This window comes from Chrysemys picta, chromosome 4 (genome assembly GCF_011386835.1).
Source record: "Chrysemys picta bellii isolate R12L10 chromosome 4, ASM1138683v2, whole genome shotgun sequence".
Taxonomy (NCBI): Eukaryota; Metazoa; Chordata; order Testudines; family Emydidae; genus Chrysemys; species Chrysemys picta.
This window is the reverse complement of record NC_088794.1, coordinates 73966443-73990230: the sequence shown is the minus strand read 5'-3', so window position 1 is coordinate 73990230 and position 23788 is coordinate 73966443.

Genomic DNA, 23788 nt, shown 5'->3' with positions numbered 1-23788 from the left:
TCTAAGGTGCCACAAGTACTCCTGTTCTTCTTTATTTGGAGAGTTTGCAAGCTTATAAGAGGGAGAGAGAGTGCCTGATGAAATGCCCATTGACGTCAATAGGCATTAAGTCATCCCTTAAAAGAAGAAAGATATTTTAGACACACCATTTTTTAGTTTAATATTCAAACTGACTTTAAGTAAATAGGAGGAACACAACCCTATGTTCTGATGCTTTAGATCTCACAAATGTATCACTGTAGTGCAAGGTCAGCATCTGGATAGAAGACCTATCCAAGGTGCTGTAGGAAATGATAGTGGTACGCTTTCTTTGAATCAAGCCTGGTGCATTGTGCTGCTGCTAATGCCATTATCTTTTGGACAAGACTTCATACTGAAGTTTTGATCACTTGTGATCATTAAAAATCTCATGACACCTTTTGTAACAACAGCCTTAACATTCTTCCTAAATCATAATTGGTGTAACTGCATTCTATCTACCCAGGTTTGCCTGCATTTTCAATTAGTTACCATATTCTTCTTCACTTGTCCAATGCTGTTGGGGAACACTGTTTTGGCCTGCTGAATAGCTACTGTACATCACAGCAGAGAAGTGGTGTGCATGAAGTGATGGCTATACATAATCTATTTTATGGGGAAGTTGAGCGCTTTAATTATTTAATGTTGTAAGAAGCTAGAAAAGCATAAAGGCTTTGCTGTTTATTGTGAAAAAGATTATAGGGAAGATCGTGGTGGAGTTCTTAATTACGACTCAGCTGGTGCACATCTCCATAATCTGAATCATGGTCATAGATATTGTCTCCCTGCACTGCAAAGAGAATTTCTTAATGATCTTCATGTTAATTGTTTTAAAAGTTGGACTTTGCCTTCCAGTAGTTCTCCGTGAGCTAAGAAGCAGAGACAAAGAACACTCAAGCATACGCTTATTTTCATTTACCAGCTGTCACAGTTACACTTGACTGTCTGCATCAACTGTCAGCTGTTGGGTGGATGGAGGATTTCTTTTGTTTTCTAAGCAACAAAGGAGTTTCTTATTAATTTAAATAACATGAGACATCTTAATCATTATGAACATGAAACCAAGGGCTCTTTGATTTCATATTAATGTGCAAAAGATTCTTCTAAAGGGCTTATGAAAGATGTATAATTGAGCTATGGCAGCCTGTGGAAGTGCTCTTTAGGCATGAAGGAGGAGGACCTCTCGCAAGAGAGACTTATAAAACATTTAAGTAATTAAGAACTACTGGAAACTACGTGTTCCAGTACATAGCAAACAGACATATTAAATATGGAAAAGTCCACATTCTGTTTTAAGATTGTAATGCAAAATGAACAGGATTGCTAAGTACAGTGAATGCTCAAATACAAGTAATATGATGATGTACCGTACAATGGGGTTTATCTGTTGTCAGAGCTTGAGGTAATCCAATATGTTACAGCCATTATGGGGTCATCTATGCCAGTTCACATAAATTCACTCTGGCCTCATGGCTGAGTGTTAATTTTTAGCACTGTTAAAGGCTTTACTAATTTCAGAAGATGTAGCAGGTATCATACACATCTCTCTGGCTCTATTTATGCTAAGAGCTAGAGGTGTGATTCCCCTGATCCAGTACACATACTCACAGTCGCTTGATGGAGCTAGTGTGAGGTATAAATAGTAGTGTCACTACAGTAGCACGGGCAGCGGTGGCACCGCTTAGCTGTCCCAAATATGTAGTCACCATTTTCAGGAGTGTTTAGCCATGCCAAGTGCAAGCCTGGCCATCATGTTATCACAGCTATGCTGCTATTTATACTCACACTAGCTCTCATCAAGCTACTGTGAGTATGTATGTGTACATGAGCTGGGGAAATCACACCTCTAGCTCATTGTGTAGATGTAGCCTTTGCATAGCTGACAGGAGCCATATTCTACCCTGAATTACACCTACGTGACCCAAATGACATCAGTAAATTTGCATGGGTATAAATGAGGACAGGATATAGGCCTATATTTCAAGCTTACTTTAAAATGATCCATAATGCCTCCTTGTCTACTGACAATCAGGGACAACAAGGTACATCACATTGTTTTGATATTTTAAAGAATATGACGTAAGAATTAGAGCAGCCTGGGTGAGTGCCTTAAAATTTTCAACAAAACAGTCTAGTAAAAAGTTGGTTGCAAACTGAAAATAATGTAAACCTTTAGTTGTGCTTTTTAAAAAAGATAATATGCCATTTATTGGCGTATATAACAGTAAGTGTAATAGACTCATAGACTTTAAGGTCAGAAGGGACCATTATGATCATCTGGTCTGACCCCCTGCATGATGCAGGCCACAAAGCTGTCCCAACCCTTTCCCTTGACTCTGCTGTTGAAGTCCCCAAATCCTGTGGCTTAGAGACTTCAATTAGCAGAGAATCCTCCTGCTAGCGATCCCTGCCCTATGCTGCGGAGGAAGGCGAAAAACCTCCAGGGCCTCTGCCAATCTACCCTGGAGGAAAATTCCTTCCCGACCCCAAATATGGCGATCAGTAAAACCCCGAGCATGTAGGCAAGATTCTCCAGCCTGACCCTCGTTAGCCATTATACTATTTACCTGCCATGGCATGGTATTCATTTGACTAAAATCATGTTTTTCCATTAAACCATTCCCTCCATAAACTTATCTAGCTTAATCTTAAAACCAGACAGGTCCTTTGCCCCCACCGTTTCCCTCGGAAGGCTGTTCCAATATTTCACCCCTCTGACGGTCAGAAACCTTCGTCTAATTTCAAGCCTAAACTTCCCCACGGCCAGTTTATATCCATTCGTTCTCGTGTCCACATTAGTACTGAGCAGGAATAATTCCTCTCCCTCCCTGGTATTTATCCCTCTGATATATTTAAAGAGAGCAATCATATCCCCCCTCAGCCTTTGTTTGGTCAGGCTAAACAACCCAAGCTCCTCGAGTCTCCTTTCATACGACAGGTTTTCCATTCCTCTGATCATCCTAGTGGCCCTTCTCTGTACCCGTTCCAGTTTGAGTTCATCTTTTGGAATGGTTGTAATGATTAAAGAAAAAGCAAAGCAGACTGAAGAAAGGTGTATTTCCATTTTTGTGTTTTGAGTTTCACAGAGGTAAACCCATATAATCAGTAGCATTTTCTCTATCAGTATAAATTACTGCACAATAGATATTATTTGCAATTTATAGTAGATTCGAGAGTAGCAGCTACTTAAAGGTCTTCAACTGTGCCCAAGGGTAAATAGGATTTTATTATCTATTTTAATGATAGTGCAAAATACAGGCATTCCAACACTTACAAGCATAGCTGTAAAATTTGAAACAAATACTGTTAGGTTTTACTCTTAGCTGACTTTAAAAACAAACAAAAAGTAATTTAACCTAATTATTTAATGACATGCGATGCTCCATGTAGAAATGAGTAATCGTGAAACAAGTATTAAATTATGAAAGCACAAGCAACAATCTGTGTGAAATATTTGATTTTGCATCTTTCTACTACTGTGTTAATTTCCTGTGATGGTATGCAGACAACAGTGTACCATATTGAATTAAATCTACTTAAAATGGCTGTTTAAAAATCTACCACTTATATAAGAGCTGGGTATTATTGTTATTTCTAGCACTTTACAAAAGAGATCAACTATCATTTACAGATGGGGAAATGAAGGGACAGAGTGGGGAAGTGACTTGCCCAGGTCACATAGCAAACTAGTGGCAGAGCTGCGGAATGAAGCCATATCTCTTGAGTCTCAGTCCAGTGGCCTAACCACTAGGCCACAGTATCTTTGCTCCTGTTATAATATCCATAAGTGAAGACTGCTACACTAAGGTTACAAATAAACAGCAGATAAAAACAAAATGTTCAGATATCTACCCCAGATAAATAAGGCTTTTTTTTTGGGGGGGGGGGGTAGATTCTGAGCTAGATGATAAGGCCAGGGGAGTGTCAATCCCTTTGAGTGGTTTAGGGCAAGAAATATGAAGATTCTGTAACACGGAACACCGAAGAAAGTTCATGGGTTAGTTTGAGTCCTTAGGCTCAGCCCTGTGTGAGCGATAGTGCATAAACTGCATCACTACATTGTTATTTCTCTGTGCCTTTAAGACTGCAGATTACTTCCCCCATTTGTCCAGCTCATCAGCATATATGGGGTGGAGCCATTATTATCTTCATCCACTTCCCACCCACTTGCTCTCTGGTGGAGCATAGCCCCTAAGCTCTGCAAAGCACCTGGGCCCAGATCCAGGTAGCACTCATATGGCTGGCACAGGAAGCTCAAGGTAGGAGGAAGCAGTGCACAACCAAGTTTGGGCTAATCCCAGTCTAGCCCTGTGAATTCTAATGTCAGTCCTTGTTTTCTCTTTCATTTTGTGGCTGTCAAACAAAAATCCCCTTTCATTTGCTATTCAAATTCAGTTCTGCTATTCAACTCATTAGTTATACAAGCATTCAATAAATGAATGACATGCACATTGTCCAGTATATAATGCACTACACTGCAAATAACTCAGTTCAATTGCATTTATTTTTCTTGCCATGAAGCTATTGTGCCTTTTTAAGCCAGGATTTTGTGGAAAGACTTCCACAGAGACACTTAATTTATTTACCTTTCAATACAGGGCTGAGATAATAATGACGTATTGTACTGAGATTTTAACATTTCAGTACTTCCAGTCCCATAAATGCTGTTAATGTATTGTTTTGTTTCTACATCTATATCTGCCACCTTTGGACAAAATAGGTTTTAATGATGTGACCAACATAATTCATAGCAAGACATGGAAAGACTGGGGAAAACATTCAGAAATGCTCAATTAAATAGGCTAGAATTAGCCAGGGATGAGAGATACTCAGTTGCTGTGCTGTGTTACCATACCTCAAATGGACAAGCTGATGCAGATAAAAAAATTAACACTTTAAAGAGCGCTGTCTATAAGCAACTTCACTGGCTACAATGGAATTATGTCTACTGAATTTAGATCCCTTGCTATACAGAAATATTCGTCTGGACATAATTTCAAGGGAGCAAAATGATGGCGAAGGGATTATTTCAGTGATCTTATAATGAAAAACAATCTAAACGCAAAGCAAGTTGAATACTTAGAAGAAAATGAATGCAGGGTTTGCTATTAAATAGCTTCAGAGCTGCACAGTATGAGAGGGGCTCAACATAGTTCCAACTTACTATCTGAATTTCTTAGGTTTTGCAGGTTTGAGGCAGATTCTTTAACAGTAAGTGTATTATTATCTGATTCTATAACACCATGGGTGTGCTTCGTGCTTTATAGACAAATGCAAGAAGATGAGGTCTTAAAGTATCACAAATAAAGAACAAGAGAGGCAGGTATTGAGAAAGAAAAGAGCTCTGGGGTTTGGACCATGTGTTAATAACACCATACAGGGAAATCTTATAACATCACAATGTTGCCACACATATTTGATCAAGACGATTCTGATGAGCAAATTATGAGTTTTCAAATGACACCTTACAAGGCATATCTAGTTCAAAGATTACAGTGGGGGTAGGGTGCGAATACAGGGGTGTATTGCATCACAGTGATACACAGCAGTCTTTGCCATCATCGCATCTCAAAGGTTTCAGTCTTGTTCTTGTCAGCAGCACTAGTTTCCCAGGATTCACAGCCATAAGGTGCTATGGAAAAAATTAAGCTTTTCACCAGTCGAACTTACATACATTTTGAGATGCCTTGTTTTTCCATGTTTTCGTAAGGAATGCCGTGGCTGAGTGAGCATCCCTAATCATCTTCTGATTTCTTTGGTGCAGTCTCCTTGGTTGGCTATGTACAATCCCACATAATTAAATTCCTCTACTGCCTCTACAGCTTGACCATTAATTGTGATGTCCATTTGCATCTTGTTGTTGGGCGTGTCAAGATACAGGCATTTCATTTTCACCACATTCTGGGATAGTCCATATTCCTCACTAACTGTTTTTACAGACTCCAACATTCATCGTATGCATCAATGGTTGCAGGAAAGAGCATTGTGTCTGAGGTCGGTTAAGAGGTGTCCATTAATGAAAATCCCAGCTGCTTCTACTTTGTCACTTCCAGGGTTTGTCTCATAATAAATTGTGCATACCTGCTGAAAAGACTTGGGGACAGAATGCATCCTTGTCTCACATCCATCCAAATGGAAAACCATGTGCTGTGACCGCTGTTGTTTGCATCTAAGTCTGAAGCAGTCAATGAAACACATAATCAATGGGTGATTTTACTCCCTACATTTTTTGTGATTGGTGATATGCTTCTGTGTGCCTCGTCTCTCTCTGAAACAAACTTGTTATGGCGCTACTTCTGCTTCTATCATTCACTTCATGCGATCCTGAGCAGCACTTTATAGGTGTGCAATATCAGGGTGATGGTAAGATAGTTACTGCACTCAGTTACATCCCCTTTCCTTGGTAAGGGCAGCAAGATTCCCTTTGTCCAATCATCTAGCCAATTTCTAGTCATCCATGCATCATTGCACCTTTTCCACATGAGATCAATACCACCATCACCAATCACTTCTAGCAATTCTGCTGGTACATTATCTACCTCAACTCTTTCCCAGACTTTATTTTCATAATAGCGTACACCACTACCTCTCACAGGATTGATGCTCCAGTTCCATACTCTTTTCTGTTGTTCTGTATTGTAAGTGGCTCTGATGAGGCATACAGACTGGTAGAGTCTGCATTTGATATCATTACCTTCAGTAAGAACTCTGCCATCATGATATTTTATTATGCTTGGTCTTGGGGAAACATTTTTAGTAAGAAGTCTGACCACTGTGAACATATCTTTTGTATTATTACGCCCTTTATAATTCTCAAGTTCCTCGCAATTTGCCCTGATGTGTTCACTCATGACTCATCTAGCCTGCCTTCGTATCTATCTGCTCAATTCCTTGTCTCCACACCACTTTCACTCTGCATCAGCTTAAACACCTTCTCAGAACAAAGGTCATATTCCACCACCACCCCCGCCCCCAGGCCAGAAGGCGCAACAAAATTATACTGGGGAGGAGGTTCTGGCCATTAAGAGTACCAGTAGCGATTATGAAAGTGCTGTACAAAATCCTTTAGGAAGTAAAAGAATGACCTGAATCTTTATACATGAATCATCAAAGTAGGAACATGGACTGTGAGGAGTATCTCTGAAGGGAAGCTGTGGAATCTCAGAGCTTCAATAGAATGGTAGGTCCTTTCATGATGGTGGATGGGTAGGTTGTGTACTACTCAGAATCCAACAAAATGAGAGAAAACAGGATTGCATTTATCTTATTTAAGGTGACATCAAAGAGTGTGCTTGGATGCAATCCAATTAATGATAGAATCATTCATATTAGTGAAGACAATTAATATGTTAATCATGCAGGTTTATGCCCTTACCAACAGCAGCTGATGCCACCATGACTGAGTTCTATGACCAGTTTGAAGAGACACTTATTAAAAACAAGCAAAGACATTACCCTTGTAATTGGAGAACTGTATCGAAATGTTGGAACTGAAGCTATCATAAAGAAGTAATGGGAAACAATGGTCTTGGTTTACAAAATGAAAGAGCAAAGCGTTTAGTCAAATTCTGCTGCTTTAATCATCTGGTCACTACAAACACCATCTTCACCCAACACCCTAAATATTTATATACATAGATGCCTGACAGTGTAACAAAGAACCACATTCCCTAAGTAATGATAAAGGGACACGAAAGATTGAGTGTTCAATAGACAAAAGACTTTTCCAAGTGCAAAGTGTGGGTCAGACCATCAACTGTTAGCCTCAAATATAAACTTAAAACTTAAAAAGATAAGATGTTAGGGAGATCCACCATGTCTAGACTTGTCCAGAATTTTAAAAAACCTCTGTACTTCTATTCAGAATGGGTTTGAGGCATTGCCTAAGGTGACAGAGGAGAACAACCTGAATGCAATTTGGAATAAAATGAAAACTATCATGCCTGAAGCCGCTACACATTTTGAAAAGTCAGTATTGGACCACACCATGGTAATGGAGAAGGTATCAAATTCTCAAGCAGTCTAAAAACCACCTGAAAGAATGATAGTAAAACAAGAGTAATTACAAACAGAGAGACAGTTCAACATCCTGTTTCTTTTGTTTTAATCTATCTAGTCTGAAACTCCACAAAAGCTCATCTAGATAGGTAGGGGCCCTTTAGGTTAAATGATCAAGCAAAATCTTCTAGTTCTAGAAAATTATCTTCTCAGTTCCAACTTTTCTTTCTCTCCTCTGACCCTTTGGCTGGGCTACCTGTCAGAGATACAACCTCTAGTTTCCAGGTAGCTGTTATCTCCTCTTGTCTCCCTGGGATCTCTCAATTAAAGTTTTCCAGGCTACTTTTGTTCTGTCCCTTGCGACCTGCTTGCTACACACAGACCGATGTATTCCCTGAAAAACCTGTGAAATGTCCATTGTATGTTTCCCAGATCCCTTCTTCGTATGCAGTGCTTTGGTTAATATAAGATGGTTCATGTTTTTCATGTCCTCTTTTTTTGCAACTTAAAATATCCCTGAGCTCCACCTTTTCATATTTTATTTCCTATATTAACATCCCCCATTCCAAAGGTCCAAATGCTCTTTGTTCTAGCCTAACAAAAATTCTTTTCGCATGTTAAAATTTTCCTGCCTGGAGGTGTCGATTTGAATCCTGCTCATTGTCTGCCTTTAAAGAGACTGGTAATATTTTCTCATAATTCCATCTTAACTTCTCAATCAGATATGAATTATTGGCAAATTTATGCTGATGTGTTAGAGCAGGGGTTGGCAACCTTTCAGAAGTGGTGTGCCGAGTCTTCATTTATTCACTTTAATTTAAGGTTTCGCGTGCCGGTAATACATTTTAATGTTTTTTAGAAGGTCTCTCTCTATAAGGCTATATATTATATAACAAAACTACTGTTGTATGTAAAGTAAACAAGGTTTTCAAAATGTTTAAGAAGCTTCATTTAAAATTAAATTAAAATGCTGATCTTATGCCGCCGGCCTGCTCAGTCCACTGCCGGCCTGGGGTTCCATTCACCTAGGCCAGCAGCGAGCTGAGTGGGGCCTGCGGCCGGGACCCCAGCTGGCAAGGGGCCGGCAGCCAGAACCCCAGGCTGGCAGCGGGCTGAGCAGGGCCAGTGGCCGGGACCCCAGCTGGCAAGGGTCTGGCAGCCAGAACCCCAGACCGGCAGCCGGCTGAGCAGGGCCGGTGGCTGGGACCCCAGACCAGCAGCGGGCTGAGCAGGGTCAGTGGCTGGGACCCCAGACCAGCAGCGGGTTGAGCGGCTCAGCCCGCTGCTGGTCTGGGGTTCTGTCTGCTGGCTCCTGCCAGCCAGGGTCCCGGCTGCCGGCCCCGCATAGTCCGCTGCCAGTCTGGGGTCCCAGTCTTGCCCACATAGAGTGGGTACCTACCTTCTCCCTGGTTCTGGCCCAATCTATTCCTCTTTCTCTGCACTGAGCTGAGGGTGGGGGTGCACTGAGCACAGGGCTAGGGGTGAAGGAGCAGGCTGGAGGTTGGGGTGCAGGGTCTCACCAGGAGCTAGAATGAGGAAGGGGGCTCAGGGTTGGGGCAGGAGGTTTGGGTGTGGAGCGCTTACCTGGGCAGCTCCCATTTGGTGCGAGGGGTGCAGGTGGGAATGTGGGGGGTGGTGCAGGAGCTCCCGTTTGGTGCTCAGGGTGGGGGATGGGGATGTGGGGGGTGCAAGAGTTGGGGCATAAGGTATGGGGGGGCTGGGTATGTGTGGAGGGTGCAGGAGTCAGGACAGAGGGCTGGGTGTGTGTGAGGGGGTGCAGGAGTCAGGGCATAGGGTTTGGGGGGGGCTGGGTATGTGTGGGGGTGCCAGAGTCAGGGCTAAGGTCATGGGGGGGTGCAGGGGGCTGGGGTGTGAGGGGGTGCAGGGGTTAGGGCAGAGGGCTGGGGGCATGTGAGGGGGGGTGCAGGAATCAGGGCATGGGATGTGGGGGGGCTGGGGTGTGAGGGGGTGAAGGGGTCAGAGCAGAGGGCTGGGGGCATGTGAGGGGGGTGCAGGAGTCAGGGAATGGGGTGGGGGGGCTGGGTATGTGTGTGGGGTGCCAGAGTCAGGGCTGGGGTAGTGTGGGGAGTGCAGGGGGCTGGAGTGTGAGGGGAGTGCAGGGGTCAGGGCAGAGGGTTGGGGGCATATGAGGGGGGTGCAGGAGTCAGGGCATAGGGTGTGGGGGGCTGGGTATGCGTAGGGGTGCCAGAGTCAGGGAATGGGGTGGGGGGTGCTGGGTATGTGGGGGGGTGCCAGAGTCAGGGCTGGGGTCATGGAGGGTGCAGGGGGCTGGGGTGTGAGGGGGTGCAGGGGTCAGGGCAGAGGGCTGGGGGCATGTGAGGGGCGTGCAGAAGTCAGGGCATGGGGTGTGGGGGGGCTGGGTATGTGTGTGGGGTGCCAGAGTCAGGGCTGGGGTTGTGGGGGGAGGGTGCAGGGGGCTGGGGTGTGAGGGGGTGCAGGGGTCAGGGCAGAGGGCTGGGGGGTGGGCTGGGATCAGGGGGGTGCTCCCAACCCCCTGCCCTGAGTGGCTTACGGCAGGGGTCTGGGGGGATACGCCCTGATTTCATCCCCTTCCCCAAGGACCCGCTCCTGCCTCTTCTCCGCCTCCTTCCCGGTCTGAGCAGCGAGGGCGCTGGGGCTCTTCTTCTCCCCTCCCATCGACAGCAGGGAGGGAGAGGAGGCAGGGCACAATGCAGCACGCTGGGGGAAGAGGCGGGGGAGGGGGAAGCTTGACTACCGGTGGAGCCTGCCCTACAGCAGCAGCCGGCAGGACCAAGCTTGCTTCTGCCGTCTGCCCCCACCAGAGAAAGTGGTAGGCGGGGGGTGGAGAAGAGCGGGCTGGGCTGGGCAGGATTTTTAATGGCACGCTGCTGCCTGCTGGGGTCCCAGCTGTCAGCCCCGCTCAGCCCGCTGCCGGGGTTCGGCTCGTGTGCCGTCTTTGGCACGCGTGCCATAGGTTGCCGACCCCTGTGTTAGAGCAATGGAGATGTTGGCATTGTAGGACAAGTGATACAATGCAGACAGAGGTGGCACACTGCAAAGCCATAAAAATGAGGGTGAGGAGATTGAATTTGATATAGAAGGAGACCGGTATTAGAACTAGGTCCACAATTTTGTAATGGAAAACTGAAGACAGATTGCCTGAAATTCAGCGCAAGTTAATCTCTTGTGATTTTTAAAAGATGGTGCAATTTTAGCAGTTTTAATTGGAGGGATAATCAGTGATTGGGGGGAATCTACTTGATCATAAATTTTAGGAAAGAGGAAATGCAACATAACTGTAGAAATACATTGCAGGATCCCAGAGTAGAGTCATGTTAAAGAACTGAGAACCATATGTTAAAAGATTAAAGATTATGACAACATAGTTAATGCAGGGTAAAATTCTTTAGTGAATTTACTTCCCTCTTCCATTTGTGGAAACTCTGTGAGGAGATGGTGATTGCCTCAATTTTTGTTGTTGTTTGAATGTGTTAATTAATAGCTTTTAGAACTCTATGAATATTCAAAATGTGAGTTGCTATTTAGATGTCATTGGACAGCTAAATCATGTGAAATTTCTACTTCTTGGCTGAAGGCAAGCATTTGTGGTGCAAATATTTGCCTGTACAAATTTTTCAGTTTGGTTTTCATAAATATTCATGCACGTGACTTCAAAACTCTTCTTCCATGACATTTTTTGCCACGAAAATTTGATTGCCCAGATCTTTGCACAAAACTAACATGCCAGAGGCATGAGCATGCATTAATTTGAAAATGGGAATGAATATTCATGGAAGACCTTTGCATTATACACCCGGTTCTAATAATAAAAATGTGGTGCTTTAAAATAGATATAGATATATGCCACTATGAAACACTTGGCTGGAAAGCTGCTTTGCAAAGTGATTGTAGTAGTACTTTAACCCCACTGCTTTACAGAGCGCCTTGTAATGACACTTACAAGGGAGGACATGACTATATTATTAAATATATAGGAAGCAACAGCAGAAGTAGTGATTGTGGTACAGTTTGATAAGGGATAACACAGTGATGAACTTTAAAAGAACAGATTTACCTGCGTGGGTGGGATGGAAAAGAAGCTTGAATAGAACTATTATGCAAGGTCTGTGCCACCTCAGACACATTTCTGGCCACTTTAATGCCCCCTTATGCAGCCAGAACAGCATAAAAGGAGCCTTAGCTTAACTAATAATAAGGCCCAATGTGTCTATAATGAACTTAAATTCTTGACAGAGGTGGACTGTTCCTCCTAGAACAGTGATACTACATTCGTATAGTAAAGAACAAACAACTTTCTGTCATGCTCAGAGAAGTAATACTCGTTGTGCCATAACAAAGTTTAATATTTAACTGGCTCACAGACCCTTTGCAGGGAAGAGTGGTGCATTGTAAAGCTTTAAGGTGAAATTTTGTGCTGAGACTGTAAGAGGTGCAGCACGGAACGTGTAGGCTAGGAGGAGAGGGGCTATCATGGCTTTAAATAAACTCTCTTCCCTCCACTCCAAGGTTGTTCTGGGACCTGGAGAGGCATAACTGAGACACCCCTGGGGGATGGGGAAGGGCAAGTTATAGCAGCCCCTCCAGCCTGATCTATGGCTGCAGTGCTGACCTGATCCTCCACAGCACTGCTGCCTTCGACCCATCCTGAGCAAGCTTCTCCCATTCCTAGCATGCCTAGAGCTCGTGCAGCCAGCTCCATGCCACATCCCTTGCAGCCTCCAGCATAGGGAGTTTGGTGGGACAGGGGAGATGGTCACAGTACTGTTGTATTATGACAATCCCCAGCTGCCAGAAACAGCCCATTAGGAGCCTTTGTAGCTGGGCACAATTTGGAAATTGCATTAAGTTGCTTATAGGGAGTATAGATCACTCTAAATTGCACCCGGGATGAACTGTCCCAAGGATTGGGTAGGGGAGAAGAGAAGTAAAGGTGGCATAAAACCATTTTTGCCCTGTCCCTCAGGTCCTGCACTGACCGCATAATACGTAATCAACCGGTGAAATTTCACAGCAGACTATAGAGTCAAATACAGGAACTGGATTCTTAAGGGATCAGGTCAGCACTGGTCTACAACATCAGGTCCACTAACACAGCTACCATGTTCTATCAAAGATAATTAGAGTAATAAGTCTCATGGATCAAGGTATACAATGATGACATGCATAAGTCTGGGGAGACTTTCACTGTTATTTAGTTGGCCACGTGCAATATGGGGATTTTTCATCAAGATACTAGCCACAACTGGAGATAAGAAAATCAGATTACATGGTCCATTGGCTGATCTGGTATGGTAAATCATAGCTTCCTATGTTTAATTGTATAAATGTTCTGAAGCTAATAAAAACTGAATGAGTTAGGAAGTGCTTATGCATATTTTATAAAAGGAACATTAAAGTAGAATTACACTTTTACTCTTACATGCTTACTTTCCTACCTAAGTGCACTGTGTATATGGGATCAAACAGTGGCATTATACTTTAAAGCCAATGTTACAATGAAAGAAATTAGCTTTAAGATTATATATTTATGAAAATGGCTTTAAATGTTATAAATCAAACTGTACATTTCCAAATGTGAGATTATGTGCATTAGTGCAATACATTTCACATTCTCATCCCCAAAACAAGTCAAAAGGCCAGACTGATTTCCTGTGTAACCCTACTGAAAGAGTGGGGTTTCATGGATTTAAATCCACTGGGCCTCTTTCATCACTGCATTACTCCAGTTCCATAATAATGCAATGGAGTTCCACCATTATAAAATTAAAGTAACAGTGGTGAATCAGGCTCATTGTGCTCCTAAAATACTACGTACCACATCCTCAGATGACAACTTTAATAGAGCTACGCCAGTTTACATCAGCTGAGGGTCTGGCTCTAAATCTAAACATCAGAGTCCAATAAATTAGATGGACATTTTTTAAAAAATGTTTTTTATTTGCCTTCTGGAAAATTTTAGAAGTAGCCACCCACCACTAAAGTATTTTTGTGATTCAAAATTCAATCTGGACTGTACATGCAAAAATGCTAACCTTCCTACTGGCTGCTCAGAGAAGAGACTCTACTTTCCCTCTCCTATTCCCTAGGATGGGAGAGTTGCCATTTTCCCCCACTCCATCCCTTTCCCCTATCACTAACCTGTCTCTCTCCTTTCCCTGTCTCCCTCTATATCCCATCATGTCTCTTCCCACAATCCCATTCTCACTTCATGCTTCCCCCTCATTTTCCCTTTTACAGAACTGTACAGTTCACATTTTTCCTCTGACACTCAACATATTCCTGCAACTCCCTTATGGTCCCTCTCTGCAATGCACATTTTTCTGCACTCCTCATTCCTATCTTTCCCCAGTCATCTTCTACTCCCCACCATCCCCCTACACACCTTTATGTTTCCTCCTGCCATCCCACATTCCCTTGCACTCTCCTCAGTCCCCTGGAAGCTATCATCCCCGAGGGCAGCCTGGCTTCAGTACTGTGGAAAACAATGAGGGTATCTTTATTAGGACAGTCTCACTTCTACACACAAAAGCTGAAAGGAATGGCAGCCATCTTCACTGAAATCAGCTTGACTTTTTAGCCCCTTTGAAAGTAATGAGAGAGGATAATCCATTTGAATAATGGAAAATTCACAAGTTGGAAGCGAGGACACACAAGATGATGTGAAATTTAAAGGCAAATTCTCTTCTCACAAAATATCACAAGGCTTGTGATAAAATTGTGAGAGCTGGCAACATTGTATTGGCAGAAACTCCTGATTTACAATTGTGTAAATCAGATCGGAATTAGGTTGTAAACTTTAGGCTGCTCTGACTTGAACTGAAGGTCACTTTGGCCACAGCCAGGATTTAAGTAATGCCTCTTCCCGAGCTGCAATAAGCGCTGCTGTGGTACAGCTGAGTCTTGAGTCCAAGAATCCTACCTTTTCATTGAAACAAACACAATCATTACCTCTTCCCTTACATTCCAGTAGTTGTAACACAGTTTAGATTCTCATTATTCCTCAATACTTCTATTAGACTCTGTTTAGGGACTCAATTTATAATCAACCTAGTCAAACACTTTTCCTTTATTTGTCATTACCAAAGAATGCTTGGGATCTAAATATTAACATAATTTTCTGTTTTTTCTTGGGATTCTGCATATTTGCTGATGCAGTATCAACTATTTTGTTCCTAGGTTGTTAAAAGTAAACTAAACATGAGTAGATTAAAATATATTAATATTAGGGTTACCATCTTTTAGTTTTTAAAAAGGAGGACACTCCATGGGGACCCGGCCCCGCCCCAACCCCGCCCCTTCCTGCCCTCAGCCCCGCCCCAACTCTGCCCCCTCCCCTGAATGCTCCGCCCCCTGCTCCTCCCCCTCCCCTGCTTCCCACGAATCAAATGTTCGCGGGAAGCCTGAAACAGGGAGGCAGCAGGTAGGCTGGGGCGGGGTGCGGCGCGGCTCAGTCTGGCCCTCCTGGCCGAGCGGCTCCCTTCGGCGGCCGGCCCAGGCCAAGAGGTTCTGGCCCCGGCGTCTCCCGCCTGGCTTGGCTCGGGCCCTGGGGCACTGGCTCCCGGCCCGGCCTCGCGACCCCGGTCCCGCAACCCCGGCTCCCGGCCCGGCCCCGCCCCGCGACCCTGGCTCCCGGCTCCCGGCCGGGCCCGGCCCCGCGACCCCGGACCCCGGCCCGGCCCCACGACCCCGGCTCCCGGACCCCGGCCTGGCCCCGCGACCCCGGCTTCCGGACCCCGGCTCCGCGAAACCGGCTCCCGGCCCCGCAACCCCGGCCCGGCCCCGCGACCCCGGCCCGGCCCCGCGACCCCGGCCCAGCACCGCGCCCCCGGCTCCCGGACCCCAGCCCGGCCCCGCGACCCCGGCTTCCGGACCCTGGCTCCTGGCCCGGCCTGGCCCCCGGCCCGGCACCACGCCCCCGGTTCCCGGCCCGGCCCCGCACCGCCGACCCCAGCCCCAGAGGCCCCGGCCGAGCACCGCCGAGCCCTCCCTCCCTCCCGATTTTCCCCCAGATGGGGATTTGAACCCCAAAAAGCCGGACATGTCCGGGAAAATCCGGATGTATGGTAACCCTAATTAATATAGAATGCTCTCACTGTCAGGGCTGGCCCACAACATTTTGGCACCTGAGGCGGGGAGCTCAAATCATACCCCGATGCCCCTTCACTTGGGGCCCTTCACTTGGGCCAAAACTTTGAAAGGTCTCAATTTTGCCTTCTTCCTGTTCTACTCCTCTCATGGTACTGCTCTGTTACCTACCCCAATAAAGGAGAACTAACAACTTAAAATGCCTTGTTCAAAATTTTTAAGTAACACTTAACTTTCAAGTGACTGAACAGCAAATGTAACTTTTCTTGTCTGCATAGTAAACACTGGCATTTTTATCTGTTTGACTAATCAAAGTGGTGCTTTCCGTGCTTTCTTGGTTGCAAAGATTTGAACTGCTTCCTGAAGGTCCACAGTCTGGGTCAGCTCACGCTCTATTGAGAAGGTTGCAAGGCCGGCCAGCCTCTCCTGTGTCATTGTGGAGCGTAGATGTGTTTTTATTAACTTCAGCTTGGAGAAGCTGCGTTCTCCACTGGCAACTGTTACAGGAAGTGTTAGAAGTATGCACAGAGCAACAAAAGCATTTGGAAAGAGGGTGGTCATCTTATTTGTACACATATATTCCAGAACAGCCTTTGGAATTGATCCTGCTGAAATGTACCTTGAAAGGGCTTTCAGTTCATCACCTAAATCACTCGCATCAACATCGCGCATGTCATCCTGTGTCAACACTGTCTCTGCATTGCTGGTTTAGGTCTTCTTCAGGTATAGTGAGGAGTTTTGGAATATCATACAACATCCCAAATATACTGCTGTGTTCCCTGAGCTGCATGAAACGTTCTTCAGCTGACTGTATTGCATTAAAGAATTCAACTTTGAATTTTTGTTTGGGGTCTCTTATGGGATTATCCCGTGCCTCGTAATCAAAATGTCTTCTTCGGTGACTCTTGTATTCTTGAATGGGTGGGAAAATAGTGTCAGTGTGAAGCTCCTCTGCAAACTTCTGTGCATTCTTCAGAACATTTTGAAATCCCTCATCTGACCGGTAAGACTGTAGGTATGACTTTGCTTTGTCCAGTTGTTCCATTGCTCCAAATATATCAAGGTCAACACCTTGGAGTCTTTTGCTTATAATATTTATTTCAAACAGTACGTCATGCCACAACACTAAGCCACACAGAAATTTGAAGTTATGTATGTTTCTGGTGATTCCATTTCTCTCTGCTTCTGTTCTCCCACGAACAGTTCCTGTCATAGCATTATCCTCCATAATGGCAACTATGGCATCATCTATCTTCCCAATTTGCTGTTTGATGGGCTTTATCGCGTCCACTCAACTTTCCTATCGTGTGGCACTCAGTGGTTTCAGTGTCAGAAAGGATGTTCCCAGATGTTGCTTCAACATTTGCCATTGATTGGTTGATGCAGAGAAAAATACATAGATGCTTTGACTTACATTAAAAAATTCAGCAGCCTCACTAGAAGCTGATGCTGCACCACTGACCACCAAGTTCAATGAATGAGAACTGCATGGGACAAAAAAGCTCAAGGGTTTAACTCTCGGATCCGTGTCTGCACTCATCTGTTCTTTCCTCTCATGTTGGCACCATTATCGTAGCTCTGACCTTTCATGTCAGCTATCGCAATTCCCCTATCTTCCAGCTTTTTAAGAAGCACATTTGTCATACCAGCTCCTGTAGTATCATCAATGTCAATAAATTCTAGAAAATGCTCTCTGACAGTCACCATTGCAGGGACATTTTCACTAGGTTCTGTTGTTGTTCCATATGGCTGATGTCAGGTGTGCAATCCAGAATAACAGAGTAATATCTTGCTGACTTCAGATCTGCCACAATCTTCTGTTTGACTTTTGTTGCCAGTAACTGTATGATCTCATTTTGAATTGTTTTTCCAAGGTAGTGGTGTGTGTACATTTCTTGGGCGGTGACTCTTCTTAGATGCTCCTGGAGTACAGCATCAACCTCAACCATCAGCTCCACAATTTTAAGGAAGTTTCCATTGTTTGGCACATACAATTGATCTGAAGTGCCACGCAGTGCTAGGTTTTGGGTAGCAAGCATTCTCACAATGGCAATGAGCCTTTTCAGAACATTTTGCCAATAAAGAGACTCTGATGCAATCTTCTCTTGATGCTGATAATCTATGGTGGCCTTTAAGCTTAGTGTCATCTCAAGCTCTTTCCACCTATGGAATGCTCTCTGGTGATTTGCTGCCTTCTCATAGCATGCCAGATTTCTAGCCAGATTTTTCTGGTCCTTTGTTCCTGTACAACCCAATGTGGCTGGAACATTAGCCTGGAAGAGTTTGCAACAAAAACAGTATGCAGCTTTCTGGGTTTTTGAGTACATAAGCCATGGCCTCTCCACTTTGTCACCATTGGGGAATTTCACGCCACTCATGTGTTGGGTGGAAACTTCTATTTTCATTGTCTTTGGGGAACATGAAGTTTTTCACTTGCTATGGCTCATGCAGTACAAGGAAGTCCCTCAGGCTACTGCTCAAGTGGGTCCACAGTCCTGGATCATCTAGACTTAAGGAACTAAACTCAGCAGCAGCTGTTTCTTGCGCCTCTACCACACTCTTCTCTGATCTACACTTTTCTTCAGGAATGCGCATGGCTACATCCATTTGAGATGGAGATATGGATGCTGCAGTAGCTGCCCGGTCACCTGCACTCTGACTAACTGGAAGATCTCCTCACCACTCACATCCTCACTGGGGCTGGAAGGCTCACTGTGAACATTTGTGTCTATATATCTCAGGAGAGCTCCTTCCTGTTTAGATAGAAAAGCTTCCTTTGCTTTCTTTCTTTTTCTGAATGCTGCCCAGTCCTTTGCCCTAGAGGGCCGTTTTCTTCTTTCACTCATGACTGCTGTTCTGTGCCAGCTATAGTGGCTCTCAACACTCAATTGAAGGGGACAAATAAGCAGGCTGGTAGCAGGCCCTGAGTGAGGGACGATATCAGTGTCTTAAGGGCCTAACTGGCTACTTCAGTTGACTGCCTGTTCTCCTCAAGTGGGTTCAGGGAAGCAGCAGGAAACAGGAAGCTCCCTGAGAAACTGGTATTAATCAGTCCAGGCTCCTGGGGGTGCTAGAGAGGTACATAAGAGGCTCCTCCTCCTTTCTCTCTTTGCAACTCCTGCTGCTTTCTGTTATTCCCCCTCACCTTTTCTCCTGCCTGCCTGTTCTGTCTCTTGTGCCCTCCTTCTTCCAGCACAGCACTCCACCATCTCTGTGCATCTAGAGCAGAGAGAATACATATGGACCAGCAGCAGACACAATTTTCTACACTCTGGCTCCTAGTGGCACTCCCCCACAGTCTGGCACCTGAGGCTGCCACCTCAGTTCGCCTCATGGTATGGCCAGCCCTGCTCACTGTGAATCAAGAGAAGCAGCAACTTGGGTAGAAAGGATTTTTGACTACCTTCTGTAGCATCAATAGACTCTCTTACTCCCTCTGCATCCTGAATGCCCTTCCATGATAGCTGGATACACTTGCCAAAAGCTAGAATTGGAACTGGTTGAAAAATGCCACTTGACTTTTGCAGGATTTTTTTAATTCAAATTTTTTAACATTTTCTGTGATTTTTTTTAAACTAAACTAAAAAAATAAAATAAAACTGGAAACAAAAGAAATTCAGCTTTTGGTTTAAAAATATTCAATTTTGAAATACAAATTTGAGGTTTTGTTTTTTTGCAGCAATTTTTGAATGAAATGAAAATTTCCCACAAACATTTTTATTTATGAAAAAGAAGGCAATTTTCTGTCAGAAAAAAAGTTTTGAAATAAGAATTTTGACTAGCTCTAATTAGAAGACTGGATATGCGTATTATAAAAATAATACTTAACACTTCTAGTGTCTGTTTCACTTCATGATTTCAAACTATAAGCACAAGGCCCTGATTCAGCAACTTATTTAAAAACATCCTGAAATCCCCATCCCTATTCAGCAAAGAATCTAATTACATGCTTAAAGACTTTATAGACTGCTGAATTGGGGTCTGAATGAATTAAGCATCAAATCAAGAGAGGTGTTCAAACTCCAGGGCTATCATACCCAAAACTTTGGGGAAGTTCAGATCTGGAGCTACACTTTGCAGTTTAGGAGCATCTTTATTCAGAACAGTTGGGAGAGATAGGTGGAAGCATTATTATCTCAATTTTACAGAAACTGATACAGAGAGAAGCAGTGATTTGCCTGGGACATGCAGAGTTAGTGGCATGTGACTTCCACTCACACGATCTAATCTATAGATAAACTGGCCTTTTTGGAGCCAGCATGCACCGCATTAAATATTAAGGGGAATATTCTCTATCTGATGTAAATTTTTTACAATGATGCAAGTCAACTTAATGTTAATGAGAGCTATATACGTGTGTTGAGAGGAGTATATGAATCAAAATATTTTGGGTTTGAAGTGTTTACTTAGTAAAGAAGCTTCCTATGTCTTTGAGTTAATGACCCAAATGCTGTTCCAGTGTAACTTCACTGGCTTCATTGACAAATATGGTCCATTATTTCAAAGTGTTATTGACTGTGCATGTACTTATATAACTTATATGCCTGAAGTAAGCTAGTGAGCACGATTATATGGAGTGTGTACTTAGAAGACCATGACGGAGCCCAGAGTGTGGCTCATTATGACTGACTGACAGGGTGAAAATGAAGAAGTCTTGCTGTGTAACAAGTTGGTTTAACTGGGATCTTGTTTTAAATGTATCACAAAAAAGACAAATGCTTCCCTGTAGCTAACTTTCTAGAGAGGCCATTTATTTCTTTTGCCTGGTCTACACTATGAGCTTAGGTCAAATTTAGCAGCATTAAATCGAATTAATCCTGCACCCATCCACACAACGAAGCCATTTACTTCGACATAAAGGGCTCTTAAAATCGATTTCTGTACTCCTCCCCGACGAGGGGAGTAGTGCCAAAATCGACATTGCCGGTTCGAATTAGGGTTAGTGTGGATTCAATTAGACGGTATTGGCCTCTGGGAGCTATCCCACAGTGCACCATTGTGACCACTCTGGACAGCAATCTGAATTCGGATGCACGGGCCAGGTAGACAGGAAAAGCCCCATGAACTTTTGAATTTCATTTCCTGTTTGCCCAGCGTGGAGGGCTGATCAGCACAGGTGACCATGCAGAGCTCATCAGCACAGGTAACCATGCAGTCCGAGAATTGAAAAAGAGCTCCAGCATGGACTGTACGGGAGGTACTGGATATGATCACTGTATGGGGAGATGATTCTGTGCTAGCAGAACTACGTTCCAAAAGACGAAATGCCAAAACATTTGAAAAAATCTCCAAGGGCATGATGGGGAGAGGCCACAATAGGGACTCACGACAGTGCCGCGTGAAAGTTAAGGAGCTCAGACAAGCATACCAGAAAACCAAAGAAGCAAATGGATGGTCCGGGGCAGAGCCGCAGACATGATGCTTCTACGCTGAGCTGCATACAATTCGGGGGCGGGGGGGGGGCCGCCACCACTACCCCACCCCTGACCATGGATGAGGGGTTACTCTCAGCCAGGCCTGAGGATTTTGCAGATGGGGAAGATAATGATGATGAGGAGGATGAGCTTGCGGAGAGCACACAGCGCACCGTTCCCACCAACAGCCAGGATCTTTCTCTCAGCCTGACTGAAGTAGCCTCCCAACCCTCCCAAGCCAGTATCCCGGACCATGAAGCCGGAGAAGGGACCTCTGGTGAGTGTACCTTTGTAAATATAAAACATGATTTAAAAGCAAGTGTTTTTTAATGATTAATTTGCCTTGAGGACTTGGGATGAATTCACGGCCAGTACAGCTACTGGAAAAGTCTGTTAACATGTCTGGGGATGGAGTGGAAATCCTCCAGGGACATCTCCATGAAACTCTCCTGGAGGTACTCCAAAAGCCTTTCCACAAGGTTTCTGGGGAGGGCAGCTTTATTCCATCCTCCATGGTAGGACACTTGACCACGCCATGCTTGCAGCAAGTAATCTGGTATCATTGCATGACAAAGCCTGGCCGCATATGGTCCCAGTATTTGCTGGCATTCAAGCAACATCTGTTCTTTATTTCGCTGTGTTATCCTCAGGAGAGTGATATCGTTCATGGTAACCTGGTTGAAATACGGGAATTTAGTTAAGGGGACAGAGGTGGCCATTCCTACTGGGCTGTTTGCCTGTGGCTGAAAAGAAATCCTTCCCTGCAGTTAGCCAAGCGGGGGGTGGGGCACGCATTGGCGCTGAGCTGTTCGCATTTGGCTAGCAGGGATCTTGGCCAGCCATGCGGTGGGGAGAGGGGTAAAACGATCATCCCAAAGAATTGGATGCGGGGGGGGGTTAGTTTGGTTTCTGCTGCTGCACATTAACACGAAAACCACAGCACTCAATGGGCTTTGCTTGGTATGGGAAAGGAGGGCGCTGCTTTTATGAAGGTTGCAGAAGCCAAAAGACAATGGCTTACCATGGCCGCATGCAAGCTGAATTCTGTTGCCCGGCCCTGCATCTGTGATCTCTAACACCAAAGCCGCAGGCACTCAATATTAAGATGCAAAATGCGACCTTGTACCAAAATCACATGTGCTATGTAATGTGAATAGTGTTGTTCACCGTGAAAGAGTATACCCATTGTTCTGTAAAATGTATCTTTTTAAATAGTTTTCTCCCTTTTTCCCTCCCTCCCGCAGCTGCAAATTTTTCAAGCCTCCCCCCTCCGTCCTGAAGCCTATCTCAGATAAGGCGGTGAAAAAAAGGCACGCAAGATGAAATGTTCTCTGAGATCATGCAGTCGACCCGCAATGAAAGAGCTCATTTGAATGAGTGGAAGGACACAGTATCACAGGAAAGCGGCCAATGAACGTGAAGACAGGAGGGATGCTCGAGATGAGAAGTGGTGGCAGGAAGATCAGAGGAGGCAGGATGCAATGCTGGGGCTACTGCAGGATCAAACAGACATGCTCCGGCATCTGGTGGAGCTTCAGGAATGGCAGCAGGATCACAGAGTGCCGCTGCAGCCTCTGTTTAACTGCCCTCCCTCCTCTCCAAGTTCCATAGCCTCCTCACCCAGATGCCCAAGAACGTGGGGGGGAAGCTCCATGCACCCTGCCACTCAACCCTGGTGGACAGCCCAAGCAACAGAAGGCTGTCATTCAACAAATTTTGAAGTGTCCTTTTCCTTCCCTCCTCCCCTCCTCTCACACCCCACCCGAGCTACTTTGTCAGTTATCTCCCTATTTTTATAATCAAATAATAAATAATACATGGTTTTTAAACAACAGTGACTTTATTTCCTTTGCAAGCAAGCTGTGATCGAAGGGGGGAGGGTGGGTGGCTTACAGGGAATGAGTCAACCAAGGGGTGGGTCATCATGGAGAAACAAACAGAACTGTCACACCGTAGCCTGGCCAGTCATTAAACTGATTTTCAAAGCTTCTCTGATGCGTAGCGCTTCCTGGTGTGCTCTTCTAATCTCCCTGGTGTCTGGCTGCACATAATCAGTGGCCAGGCGATTTGCCTCAACCTCCCACCCCACCATAAACATCTCCCCCTTACTCTCACAGAGATTGTGGAGCACACAGCAAGCAGCAATAACAATGGGAATATTGGTTTGGCTGAGGTCTGAGCGAGTCAGTAGTGTGTGCCAGCGACCCTTTAAACATCCAAATGCACATTCTACCACCATTCTGCACTTGCTCAGCCTGTAGTTGAACTGC